At 46.1% G+C, this 14,757-nt stretch overlaps 1 pseudogene; it reads right to left on the reverse strand.

Annotated features, from left to right (window-relative positions):
* Positions 1 to 6,707: 6,707 nt before the first annotated feature.
* LOC123146720 (uncharacterized) lies at positions 6,708 to 6,821 on the reverse strand (annotated as a pseudogene).
* Positions 6,822 to 14,757: the final 7,936 nt, after the last annotated feature.

Below are 14,757 nucleotides of genomic sequence, written 5' to 3' on the forward strand. Positions count from 1 at the left end.
AAGCATCATGAGCCGCCGCTTGGTGACCCGGAGAAGATGCAGACCTGACCATAGTCGCCAGGTTAAAATGGTGAAGATTGACATGAATGAATTCAAATCAATCTGGGGGCTAATGTTGGGGATATAACCCCACAATATGACCCGCCTTATTGGGCCGGGTCATCCAGTGGTGGCTGTAGAACAAGACTCAAGACGAGTTGACGCGCCCAGGAGCCAGACCAATAGGGCGGGTCACAGAGTGGGCCGGCTTAGGGCCCAGCATCCGAAGACGACGGCTCGATAGCCTCGAAGTACAAGTCACCAGGAGTCTTCTTACTTAGGAAACAAGACAAGTAGAAACAAGTTAAGTCACGGGTCGTGATACGACCCGGACTCTTGTAAGCCCTAGGCCTCAACCTGTATATAAAGGCGAGACCCGGAGGCGGGAAAGTTAAGTTACAATCGATCAATAGCTAGGTCAAGTGAATCCGCTCCCTTATAATTGATCCTCAAAAATAAGCAAACAAGCAGGAAGTAGGCTATTACGTCAATCGTGAGGGGTCGAACCTGTGTAACCCGCGTCTCTCGATTTCGATCAACCCCGACAAGCTAACCACCCGGTTGCGATGGCCTCACGACTAAGTCCTCACACTAGGACATCTGCCGTGACAAAACCATGACAACTTCCTTGCCAGGCCCTTCCCCTTGGCGTCTCCAAAACGTATTTAGTAAGCGTTGAAGTCCTCGTCATACACGTCAGCATCCGGAGGGCCATCATCGTCACTAGAGATGCTGGAGGACTCGGACGAGAAGGGTGGTCCGGCCAGACATCTGGCGGGGTGGGCCTACTCCTTGTTAAGGCGCCTAACTTTAGCCGCAGCAGCCACCTTCTCCTTGGCGAGGTGCTCGTACTCCTCGAGCCACAATGCCTTTGCATTTTTGCGGCGACGTATGAGTACATTTTGCTTCACTTTTTACCCCTTATTTTTGTGTCATAGTTATACGATTTTCATAATTTTATCGCATTCGCACTACCTTAGTGGATATTGATTGGAAATCACCTATTTCTTGGTGAACACCATGCTAATTGATGTAATAATAACCTAACATACGGAGAGAAGATCAAAGTGGGAAGAAAACCAGCAGCACAAGCCTTACCAGGAGAGAAGACAGTGTGCAGTACAGCCAGCTCCCCATGGTCAACGATTTCATCCACATGTGATCGGATCTCGCATTCGATGAACAGAGACACCACAACCATGAAACAGGAGCAGAAAATCACCTCCAAGAGGGATCTAGAGGGGAAATCGGCGGAAGGGCACCGCCACGCCATCACCTCGACAAAGGAGACTACGACATCAACTATCATTATCATCATCATCATCCACATCCTTGCCATCGACCCCTCCATTCCTTTCTTTGTAATACCGAACCCTAGTGTGGATACATACGCGTGTTGCATTAATCATCCATCTGTAATTTCCACGAACACCATGATGATGTTTACTATCTCTATTTCTGAGCAGAACCCTAGTTCCTGGGGATATGGAGGAACCCTAGTATGTGTATGAACTGAACACCGATAAGAGGCAATATTTTTCTTATATGTTTGTGTTAATTATTCTTCATTATGTTGTGTGAAGTCGATCACACAACATTTGCCTTAGTGGACATGAAGGATGTTACTATTATTGGGAAGCGGGGATGTGGAGGTAGTGTTGTGACAGAAGTTATCTCCCTTCTTTGTTGAGCTATGATAAGGGAAATAACAAAGACCCCAAAGCCTTAATCCACGTCCACTGGAAGTCCCTTAATCATCATTGCTTGCACCGGCAGGAGGGGATGGTGGTGGCATGCGTGATACGGAGTTGCGGCAGTATGCATGTATATTTATTTGGCTCCGCCAACACATTAAACATATAACATGGATTGGTCAGCCGAGAATTATGCTTGTGTGTAATAAAATAACAAGCATACGACTGGTGAATTTGGACTCCTTAAGAAACTCTTAGCCCTATTGAAGTTTCCATCACTTTTCATTACTCTTTTGTTCTTTACTACTTTTCTAGCAACACACTTTAATTCTCTTTTAAACACTCTTGCGATGTTTCTTCCTACACAAAGTTTTTGCTTTGCCTCGCAAATAACTTGCGGACACTTATAAGAGGCAAAGGCCATTTCCTAAGCTCTTTGTGGGATCAATAATCTTACTTCGAAATGGCTACAAATGTATATTGTACACTTAAGACATCAAGCTTTTTCTAACGTTGTTGTCGGGGAGCTATGTGCCTTTGGTCTTTGTTTTGAGTTTTCATTTGTTTTGTGTACTAAGTTTCTTTGCAGTTTCTAAGAACCATGGACGAGTTCGGACATTTGTATCAAGGGCCAATTCCATTTTCCCCCTTAATTTGTGCCCACTATCATCTTTACCCCTAAAAAATTCATTTGCTCAACTTTGCCCCTCTTCCGTCAAAAGCCCTTATATTCAAATAAACTTTGGTGTTGTTTTCGTCCGGTCGAGACATCTCTTGTACATAGTTACCCCTCTATGCATGTTTCACTTACGTGGGACCTAACCTTGGAAAAAGAAAAGAAAAAAGTCTCTCTCTCTCACACACATACACACCTCCCCCCTCTCTCTTACAGGTGGACCCCACCCTGGAAAAAGTCTCTCTTCTTTTTGTCGTCTCTCTCTCCCTCCAGAGCACGCACGACCATGCCAAAGAGCAGGCCTTCTTACACCCACCTTTTATCATACCGCGCCGAGTGCAATGTTTTTCTACGTAACAAACTGAGCAGGTTACCAATAGGAAGATGAACCACCTCTCTTGTCCACTCCATAGGAAGATGAACCACCTGTCTTGTCCATTCCATTACCGAAAAAGGCTTTTGCCCTGCTTTATATATAAAGCAAAGATCACCAACAACCTGGCACAATGCACGCCACCGAAACACACGCACACACCCAAGGCAGGATACATAGGCGCTGAGCGCAGCAACACCACCCCTAGCACTACATGAGCCACCGGGGCCTCACCCGTGAACACGTCACCGCGAAGAGAAGTCACATACGACGCACCGTGGGCTCCAAGGCGGTGCCTACAGGAAGGTTACGACACCGAAGCACCGCCACCACCCTACCCAAGGATCAGAGTTTCCCCCGGAGCAACACGACAGGCAGTGAGGGTCGCGGCGACGCCTTCAAGAAGGGAATGAGCTTCGTCGTCGCCGGTTCGTCCGAAGATAGAACAGGTTTTCACCCCGGCCAATATTCACCGCCACCGAACGCCACACCCTGGCTACCACGCCGCCCACACGGCCATGGCCACCAGGCAGCACCAAGCCACGGGCTTTGCCCAGGAGCACCGCGACACCACCACCAGGGCCGCCGCCCCGACATCCAGGACCTTGACGCCACCTCACCCGCCACCCACCGCTACCCCAACCAAAGAGATGAGTGGAAAGGAACCGCCTTTCGCACCCCTGAGTTGTCCCCAGCGTCGAGACCCAATAGGCCGGCCAAAACTGGCCACCATCGACCCGTCCTGCTGTCGGGCGCGGGACGAGCTCGGTCCTGCCGCCGGGCGCGAGACGAATCAGGTCCTGCTGCCGGGCGCGGGACGAGTGCGGTCCTGCTGCCGGGCGCGAGACGAGTCCGGTCCTGCTGCCGGGCGCGGGACGAGCTCGGTCCCGCTGCCGGGCGCGAGACGGGCGATGGCCCGCAGCTGGGAGAGGGCCAACCCTCCGATGACGGTAGCGCCCGGACGACGGGGAGAGGAATCGAAGGTCGTCAAGGGCGCTCACCGACAGGCTGACGCCGAAGAAGTCCAGCCGCCGGCGTGAAACGGCCCAGACCACCACCATGGGCCACCACCACGCCGTGGCAGCCCACATCCACTTCGGGACCCCGAGGGGCAGCCCCGAGCCAGCGCCACCACCCTCGCCGCCAACGGCCGCCGCACGCAAGGTCGGCCGAACCCCACACCGCCGCCAGCGCCACCACCAGCACGCAAGGTTTGTCCATTCCATTAACAAACTGCTTGTTCTTCTTTCCTCTTCTTGGTGATATTGACTCCATCTCTGTATCTCCCATTCTATTAATTCAACTAAAGAAACACTGTCATTTCAAGTTAAAAATGAATGGTTCGGATTACGTACTAAGCGTAACACTTTATCCCTTAAGATGTCCAAGGAATTTGTAATGCATCCAACTGCTTCAACGCCCTTATAAAGGCACATATATTTACCAGTTTGCATCAGGTTGGTTGTGATGAAGATTATTAAAGAGTTAAATGCACTGAAGGTCCTAAAAGTTTCGTCAAGGTGTCACTTTAGTCCTAATTATTTCAAAATGCACATTTAGATCCTAATTCTTTAGTAAGTGGTTCACCCGAGGTCCTTTTTTCACGACCGCTCGCTGTCCTGTCCGCGTGGCGCGTTGACCCATGCCATGTCGACTGAGGGCCAAACTGAGGGGCAGCGAACTCCTCGGCAAGGAAGCGGATGACGAAGAGGAGCGTTGCAGCATCGTTAGTGGCACTGCTTCCTCCACAAGCTCCTACCACCTAACCTCACATGAGAGAGAGTGGTTTCAAAAACTTAATGAAACAATGCAAATCGAACTAAATCAATGCCTACACGTAGTGATTGTGGCAGAGTAGCTACGGGACGATAGGGGCAAAAAAATTGTTTTTTTTGCAATGTTCCCCATCTGCTAGTGACCCTAAGTTGACGTGGCATGGGTCAACGCGCAACCAAGCAGGTCAGCGAACGATCGTTCATAAAAGAACCTCAGGTGAACCACTTACTATAGAATTAGGACCTAAACATGCATTTTGAAACAAGTAGGACTAAAGTGACACCCTGACAAAACTTTTAGGACCTTCAATGTATTTTTCTCGCCAAACGGTTGGGCCATCTGACGACGTGGCATGGGTCAACGTGCTACGCGAGCAGGTCAGCGAGCGCTCGTGAAAAAAGGACCTCAGGTGAACCACTTACTAAAGTATTAGGACTTAAAGGTGCATTTTGGAAGAATTAGGACTAAAGTGACACCCCGATGAAACTTTTAGGACCTCTAGTGCATTTAACTCATTATTAAAAGTAGGTACGAACAACAAAGTCAATAGTTCATATGGCTATGTGTGTTCAACTGGTTTCTTGTACCGATGGACGGACAAACTCGGAGAAGTTGCAAAGTTTTGACACCTCGTATTTACCATTACAGTTCTCGTGTTCATACTTCATAATCCTCTTTGTGTGACAACAAAGAACACGTGTCACGAGAGATATGTAATAAATGAACGTGTTGAACGGTGAAATGCATGATTTAATTCGCGGTCTCTTTTAATGAATAGGATGAACGCTTGCATGTTTAGGAGAAACTTGGAATTCCGATCACAGGGTCGTTCCCGTTTCGTGGTTGTTGAGAGATCCCAAAGCTCGGCTATATTAAATTTCTAAGGGGAATAGAGTGACCCAATCAGATGTGAACTTAAAAACCAGGTTTGTTTACTGTTTCTTGTCTCTCCCTTCCCTCACAATTCACCTTCTGTTCTGTGCAGTCATCAGTAGCATCTTAGTTGTAAGTAAATTTTCTTTTGAGTTTGTAGCCTGCTTGAAGCAATCAGAGCCAATCATAAAATCAATTTGCAGACAGACGTGAATTTTACCTAGTCCTATTTGGTATACTGGTCGTGTTTCCGCGAACGGATTGGTACAATTAATTCCTGTACGTTTATCTTACCAAAATCCAACCACACCCATATTATCTGACCTGTGATTGATTTTGACCCAAGATTTGGAAAGTTTGGTGGACAAGTTGGTGAACAGGAGTGCTAGCCATAAAGATGCATGGAAGAAAATCAGGGACCATAAAAAAAAATGGGTGCGTCTCATATCATTGTCGATTTATTTTGGATAAATTGACCTTGTCCTGGTATTCCATGAGTATGACATAGTGTTCACCAATAACTTGAGCCAACATAAACCAGGGACGACACGCGTTCAATCAGTCACCTACTTATGCTTGAATTTCTTTCCCTGGAGAACTGCACATGCATATTTGTCAAATTGAGTTTTGAAGGAAGAGATGGTACATGACACCTGGATATACATGCTCGTATCGCAACAGTGTACAGGCATAAAACAAAACAGTAAATAAACAATTTAGACATAGCTACTTCCATGCATGGTTAAAGTACTGAACTGTGAAGAAGCTCTGCTCATCAGTGATCACCTGGATATATGGAATCCATAATATTCAGTTATTGGAGCTTGCACAGCATAATCTTCTTCAGATAAGAAACCAGGAAAAGAGCACGAAGCACATTTGCAGTCAAGCTAGTTCTAAATTTCTCTGCATTGTTTGACGAATCGTCTCAATCTAAACCTGCCTCTTTCAGAAAGGGCAAAAAATGCGCATTCTGCATGAAAAGGAACACATGCTACTAATAGAAGCAGTATGTTGAACAGAAGAATTCTTGCTGTCAACATACGGTGCCTGGTTATTCTTTCTAGTAAGCGATGTGTTGTGAACTGTGGTTGCTTCCAGACTCCAGATATTGACGCCATCCAATCAAATTTGCCCTTCATGCAGTTCAGCAAGTTTAGACTTCGGTGAGTGCTAAGGATCAAACTAGGTGCAAAATTCGAACTGAAACTTGGACCCGGTCGAAAACAGACAGGAGAGAAAAAGCACAGTTTCATAGACTTCAGAGTTTAGAATAATAACAAAGAACAAATTGCAAATGAGAAGTACCAAAATTTTGGAATTCAATGTGGGCCACTAGCCTAGGCCATGGCTCTTCTTGATCAGCCATAGACCCCGTCCAGGTAAGTATCTTCTACTGTTGCCCTATGCCCTGCTAATATAGGATGCGCTGCCTCTGCTACCTCCCTCGACAGGCGATGTGGTACTAAACGAAACGAAAGTATGCCTCGCCTGGTGCTCGCTGCGGTGCGGCTTTCCGGGACGAGGAGTTCGAACGGGGCACTGTGTATGGGCCTGTTGGTACCAACCGGGCCAAGTCGGCATTGGAAAAGAAGTTAACCGGGTCGATGTCATCATCCATCCTGTGGCACGGTAGGTGCCAGGTCCCAAGAGGAGCAGAGGCTGAGAACTGAGATCGGATAGGAGATGTGTAGATTCTGTCAAAGTGTCAAACGGAGAACGATGACAGGTCAAACTTGTCGCCGAATACCGCCACGGCTACGTGATCCTCTATAGTTTATCCCCCCTTTTCATTCATTCAGTTTCCAGGTGAGCTTCAGAACTGTTCCTTCCTTGATTAGTAGGAGGATGCAAATCGATAGGTTTTTCTGTGCTAACGACCAAACGTCAGTCAGTCAATCAATGTGTGCTCAAGACTGCGCCAGTGTATTTGAACGGGTTGTCCGTGCACGGTGTTCTGCTCTGAAGTGATACGCACTTGCCGTCAGGCTCCGCACCTGCAGCAACTCAATGAAGTGTGCAATTTGTAGGCAGGGAAGTTTCAAAAAAAGTGTGCAATTTACAGGCAGGGAGACGGAAGAAGTTAGCTCTTCTTCCTCCATCCAGACGCTCTCGTTTTGCCTTTTTGCTTCCACTTTACCCAGAAGACTCTCCGCCACATTCAAACTGACGACGAACTTCCAGGCTGCAAAAACCTCTCAACTCTGAACTCTGAAGAACCTCAGTCTAGCGTCAGGACTCTGTGCCGCCACGCACTGAAGTTTTTTATCCTCCTCTTTATTCGTCTCTTGCCAAGGGCAGTGCCTTTTATCTAATGCAAAGAATGTACGCAGTAAAAACATACTATTTCATTCTAAATGTACTGAATCTGATGGTGCCCCTGCTCGTCGGAGTTGGAGACGCGTGGTAATCTGCTTGCACTTTCACTGCACCGTACGGTTCTACTACACTGAAACTGTCTGTTCTTCTCACCTCTTCTTTGTGATATTGACCCCCTTATCTCCCATTCTTTTAAACTAAAGAAGCACTGTCATTTCTTGTTAGCATGCGTGGTTAGGATTACGTACTAAACGTAGCGCGTTATTTCTGAAGATGTCCACGGAATATGTAATGCATCCAGCTGTTTCAACGCCCTTACAAAAGGCACATATATGTCCCCGTTCGCATCAAGTTAATTGTGACGACGATCACAAAAGTAGGTAAGAACAAGAAAGTCAATGGTTCATGTAACTAGGTATGTTCTACTGGTTGCAAAGTAACCGATCGACAAACTCGGACTTGAGATGGAAAACTTGCAAAGCTTTGACACCTCATGTTTACCACTACAGTTCTTGTGTCCATACTTCATAATCCTCTGTATGAAAACAAAGAACACGTGCCACGAGAGACATGTAATGAATGAATGTGTTGAATGGTGAAAAATGCTTCCTGTCAACGGATGATTAATTCCTGGTTGTTTTTTTCTTAAAGGGGGTCTCCCCGGCCTCTGCATCAGAACGATGCATACGGCCACATAGATATATAAATAAAGTTGTTCAACAAGGTTGTAAAGTCTGAAAGCAAAATAACGGCGAGCTCACAAAGAGCCACAAACGCCAAAAACACAAGGCCCAAAAGCCACAACCGGCTGGCAAAACAAAGATAGGTAAACTAATTGCCTATCCTATTACATGACCGCCATCCAAACCGGTTGAAGATATCCCGCGCTACCATCTCCCACCGGACAGATCCAGTAGCCAAACGCTCCCTGGCCTTCATCGGAGTGAGTAAGGACCACATACGGATCAGCGCAGTAGCTCGGAATAAAACCTGCAAAAAATGAATATTTGTTTTTCTGTTAAAGGTCAAATCATTTCTGCAATTCCAAATTGCCCACAACAAAGCACATACTCCTACACGAATGTGTCTGGCTGTTTCGGACTCTATCCCAACAAGCCACGTTCCAAATAACGTACTGACCGAATTCGGAGGAGTAATGTTAAAGGCAATATGCACCGTGTGCCACAAGACCTTTGCCAAAGGGCAGTCAAAGAAGAGGTGCTTGATGGTTTCGTCCCGACCACAAAAACTACACCTAGTAGATCCTGTCCAGTTGCGCTTAACCAAATTATCCTTTGTTAGAATGACTTGTTTATGCACAAACCACATAAACACTTTAATTTTCAAAGGAACTTTGACTTTCCAAACCTCTATGGAACTAGGGATAACACTTGAGTTATGACATCGATACATCGACTTGACAGAGAACTCACCAGACCTAGTAAGCTTCCAACACAACTTATCGGGTTGGTGAGATAGCTGAACCTCCATCAGTCTACTCACCAAGTGAAGCCATGCTTCCCACCGGTCGCCCACAAGCGCCCTCCTAAACTGAATATTAAGGGGAATGGACTGCAAAATCGTGGCAACAAGAGCATCACGTCGTTGAGTAATACGATACAGGGACGGATACTGAAGCGCCAACGGCGTTTCACCAAGCCAAGTATCCTCCCAGAAGCGAGTGGTACTACCATTACCGACTATAAACTTAGTTCTATTAAAGAAGGCAGCTTTGACTCTCATAAGCCCCTTCCAAAACGGCGAGTCTGTGGGTCTCACTGTCACCTGGGACAACGTCTTGGACTGCAGATACTTACTTCGAAGAATCTGCGCCCACGTGGCCTCGGTGTCAACTGAAAGTTTATACAGCCACTTGCTGAGAAGACATCTGTTTTTGACTTCAAGATTCTCAATACCAAGGCCCCCTGGTCCTTTGGTCGACAGATGATATCCCATTTGGCTAGTCGGTATTTTCTCTTTGTTTCATCACTCTGCCAGAAGAACCGGGATCGATAGAAGTCCAGCCTTTTCCTAACACCAACTGGGACTTCGAAAAAAGATAAGAGAAACATAGGCATACTCGTGAGCACCGAATTAATAAGTATTAGTCGGCCTCCATAAGACATGAGTTTGCCCTTCCAGCAACTTAGTTTCTTCTCAAACCGGTCTTCGATGCTCTTCCATTCTCTGTTTGTCAGCTTACGATGGTGAATGGGTATACCTAAGTAGGTGAAAGGTAACGCCCCCAATTCGCATCCAAACAATTGCCTATAAGCCTCTTGTTCCTCATTGGCTCTACCAAAGCAGAACAACTCGCTTTTATGAAAATTGATCTTCAGTCCGGTCAATTGTTCAAATAAGCATAACACCAGCTTCATATTTCTCGCTTTCGCCAAGTCGTGCTCCATAAAGATGATTGTATCATCAGCGTACTGCAGGATGGATACACCTCCATCAACTAGATGAGGCACCAATCCACCCACCTGACCAGCCTCCTTGGCCCTTCCTATCAGAATTGCCAACATGTCAACCACAATGTTGAACAGAATAGGAGACATTGGATCACCTTGTCTCAGGCCCTTGTGTGTCTGGAAATAATGACCAATGTCATCATTCACTTTAATTCCAACACTCCCTTTTTGCGTGAAGGATTCTACCTGGCGTCGCCAAGCTTCATCAAAACCCTTCATGCGTAAGGCCTGCTGAAGGAAAGGCCATTTGACTTTGTCGTACGCTTTCTCGAAATCCACCTTGAAAACAACTCCGTCTAGCTTTTTCGTGTGGATCTCATGGAGCGTTTCATGAAGGACCACAACCCCTTCCAGGATGTTCCTGTCTGGCATGAAAGCAGTTTGGTTAGGCTGCACCACAGCATGCGCGATCTGTGTGAGCCTATTAGTCCCGACCTTGGTGAAAATTTTGAAACTAACATTGAGAAGACAGATTGGTCTGAATTGCTCAATTCTCACAGCCTCTGTTTTCTTAGGAAGAAGGGTTATTGTTCCAAAATTCAGTTGGAAAAGCTGAAGCTGCCCAGAGAAGAGATCATTGAACAAGGGCAATAGATCCCCCTTAATGATGTGCCAGCACTTCTTATAGAACTCAGCCGGAAATCCATCAGGGCCGGGAGCCTTATTATTTTTCATTTGCGATATAGCCTCGAAAACTTCTTTCTCAGTGAACGGGGCCGCCAAAATATCATTCTCCACTGCTGTTAGTTGAGGAACATCCTCAATCCTGGACTCATCCGGAGACACACAGTTATCCTCTGGGGGTCCAAACAGCCGCTTGTAATACTCGGTAATGTATAATTTTAGGTTTTCCTGTCCTAAAATCGTTCCTTCATCTTGTTCAAGCTGGAAGATCCTCTTCTTTCTGTGTTTACCATTAGCGATCATGTGAAAGAATTGAGTGTTCGCGTCCCCCTGGACTACTCGCCGGACCTTGGCCCGCAACGCCCACTTCAATTCCTCCTCTCGAAGAATCTCTTTCAGCCTCATCTCCGCGTCAAGCTTGGCATGAAGCTCCGAGGATGGCAGAACAGTGGTTTCTGCTTTTACATCTAAGGACTGAATAAGGTTAAGGAGCCTTTCCTTTTCGACCTTATAGATCCCACTAAGATGCTTAGCCCACCCACGCAGAAAACTTCTCAAATGCCTGATCTTATTCTGCCAGCGCTCAAGCGCAGACTTACCTCCGGAATCCTTAGCCCACTCTCTGGCTACGAGATCAAAGAAGCCGTCTCGCTCAAACCAAGCAAGCTCAAAAGAGAACGTATTCTTATTTCCCACGTGGGTGGCCTCACCAGAGTCAACAAATAACGGCGTGTGGTCAGAAATTCCACGGGAAAGGGCCTGAACAGTTACAAAGGGAAACTTCTGTTCCCATTCAACGCTAGCCAACACGCGATCCAACTTTTCAAACGTCGGATTTGGCATCGCGTTAGCCCAAGTGAATTTTCTTCCTGAAAGCTCAATCTCTCTCAGATCCAAGCTTTCAATGATAGTATTAAACATGAACGACCATCTGCCGTCAAAGTTGTCATTGTTCTTCTCCTCACGCCTTCTAATGATGTTAAAATCACCCCCCACCAGGAGAGGGAGCTGCTCAGAGCCACAAATCCTAACCAGATCAGCCAAGAACTCAGGCTTAAGTTCAGGCTGTGCGGCTCCATATACTGCCACCAAAGCCCAATTGAACCCATCGGCCTTTGACCGCACCCGAAACTTGACTGCAAAATCTCCCATAACCACACTTTGAACCTCGAGCGAATCGCATCGAACTCCGAGTAAGATCCCACCCGATCTCCCTCTCGGTGGCAAACAGTGCCAGTCAAAATCAATACCTCCCGACAAGGTATTTAGAAATTGTGGCGCAAAATTATCTCTACCAGTTTCCGATAAAGCGATAAAATCTAATCTATGCCCTAGAGACGCCTCCGCCAGAAACCTTCTTTTAGCCAAGTCTTTCAGACCTCTGCTATTCCAAAAGATTCCTTTCATAATTCATCATGGAATTTTTTTGTCGTACGGATCCTTGCACTCCTACGCACTGCGGATACCGGATAAACCTTCCGCTTCCACTTGCGTTTGGTGATATTCTGACTCTGCAACCGGTCCTCACAACCAGTCTCAGCAGGTCTCGCGACATCAATCACCGCTGTATCATCCTCCTCCTCCGACTCAGGCATGGGAGGAATGAGATCCGCACAAAAGTTATCGAGCACTCTGACCCCCAACGCATCAAACTCTGAATCACTCATGGGCTTAACCGCTGCTAAGTTGCGAATCATCTCTAGAGCCCGCTCAGCCTCTAAATCCAGGAGGTCATTAACAGAATTTGAAATTTCAGTAACATTACTACCTAGTGAAACTCCTAACTGATTTGCATTATCGACAATCTCATCATTAGAAAAATGCAAAATGGAATGAGAGGTATTGACCGACATACCAGTAGTGACCTCAACGTCACGAAGCTTGGCCGCCCTCATAGCGCACCGCTGCTGAATGTCGTCCACCTCCGGATGATTCTGGAGACGGCAGCTCAACCGTCGTCCCTCAGAAATCGGATCCGGAATCCCTCCAAACGCAATGACCTCCTCTCGAGAAATCCTGCTCGAGGTGTGGCCTCCTGCCTCACCCCGAACACGGAGCTGGTCAGCCTCCACGGACGCTCTAGCGTTGCATGTTTACGAGGAACTTGGAATTCTGATCACATGATCGTTCCCGCTTTATGGTTGTTGAGAGATCCCAAAACTGAGGTACTATATTTAATCTACAAGAGGAATACAGCTGCGCAGTTCTGATGTGAACTAAACCAGGTTTATTGACAGTTTCTTGTCTCTCCCTTCCCTCACAACTCTGCTTCTGTTCTGCCCAGTCATCAGCATCTCAGTTGTAAGCAAATTTTCTTTTGAGTTTGTATCTTGGTTGACGCAATCGGAGCCAATCATACAATCAATTTGCAGACAGATATGAATTTTACCGAGTCTTTTTTGGTATAATTTATGCAACTACTAAGTCTTGTTTCCGCGAACGGGTAGGTACAATCACACCCATATTATCTTACGAAAACCCAACCACACCCATATTATCTGACCTGTTTGATTTTGACCCAAGATACCATCATTGGAAAAGTTGGTGTAAGAGAGTACTAGCCATAAACATGCATAGAACAATAAAAAAACGAATGCATCTCAGATTTGTTGTCTGATTATTATTTTTGGATAAATTGACCTTATCCTGGTATTCTAGATTCAAAGGAGGATGAATTGACATTATCCTGGTATCCAGAAGTATGACACAGTGTTCACAAATAACTTGAACTGACAGAAATCATGCACCACAAAAGTTCAATCAGTCACCTACTTATGCTTGAATATATTTCTGTGGAGTGTTGCACATACATATATATAATCTGAGCTTTGAAGGAATATGACACCCAGATATGATATCCATACTTGCATCGAACCATCGTAGAACGCCTAAAAAGTTCAGGAGATAAACAATTTGCACATGGCTAATGCTACGGTTAAGTACTGGAAGAAGCTCCCTCTTTATGCTATCACCTTCCAAGATCGGAGGTGATTGCCTCGGTGTGGACGAGGACGAGGCCCGGATAAGAGGTGCCCTTGCCGCCTCGCTTACTGCTACTGCACCGCGTCGGCGGGTTTTGGTCTCTATTTTACAGAACTTTGTGAAATGCATGCTGTCGTTATTATTCATATTTTGCAGCTTGCACGGGATAATCATAATCTTTTTCAGATAAGAAACCAGGAAAAGTACAGAAAGCACATTTACAGTCGAACTAGTTCAATTTTTTTCCTCGTAGTTTGACGAATCATCTCGATCTAAAGCTGTCTCTTTCACAAAGGGAAAAACCGAATTATGTATGAAAGGGAACACGTGCTACTAAGAGAAGCAGTATGTTGAACAGAAGAAATCTTTGGTTTTTCTTCCTAGTAAGCCAGGTTTCTTTTTCTAGTATAAGCAATCTGATGTGAACTGTAGTTGACTAGTTTTTCTTCAGACTTCAGAGATTGACGCCGTGCAGTCAAATTTTGGACAGTTGGACTGGCTATTTTAAGAAAAGGAAAAGGTTAGGCTATCAGCAATTTCACCTCTCCCACCTCATTACTAGTCTGCTCTTCACCTCTACCATATCATTACCAGTATGCTCGCTCTTAGTGCAGTTCAGCAAGTTCAGACTTCAGTGGGTACTGGTAATACATAGCAGACTATAGAAACAAGCCCAAGGTCACTGAAAACCTTTGTTAGAGGAAAAGACCACTCTCGCACAGACGAAGGATCAAACTCCCAAACAGAATTTGCGAACCTTAAACACACTTGGCCCCAGTACAACACAGAAAATAGAAAGAAGCCCAAGGTCACTCACAGTTTCATAGACTTGGGAAATCAGCCAAGGTCATTCACACTCAGAGAATTCAGAGTTGACACTAGAGACCAACCCACGAATCAAAATGACAAAAAGCTTAAAATTGATATTTG

Source organism: Triticum aestivum, chromosome 6D (assembly GCF_018294505.1).
Source record: "Triticum aestivum cultivar Chinese Spring chromosome 6D, IWGSC CS RefSeq v2.1, whole genome shotgun sequence".
In the NCBI taxonomy this organism is placed as follows: Eukaryota; Viridiplantae; Streptophyta; class Magnoliopsida; order Poales; family Poaceae; genus Triticum; species Triticum aestivum.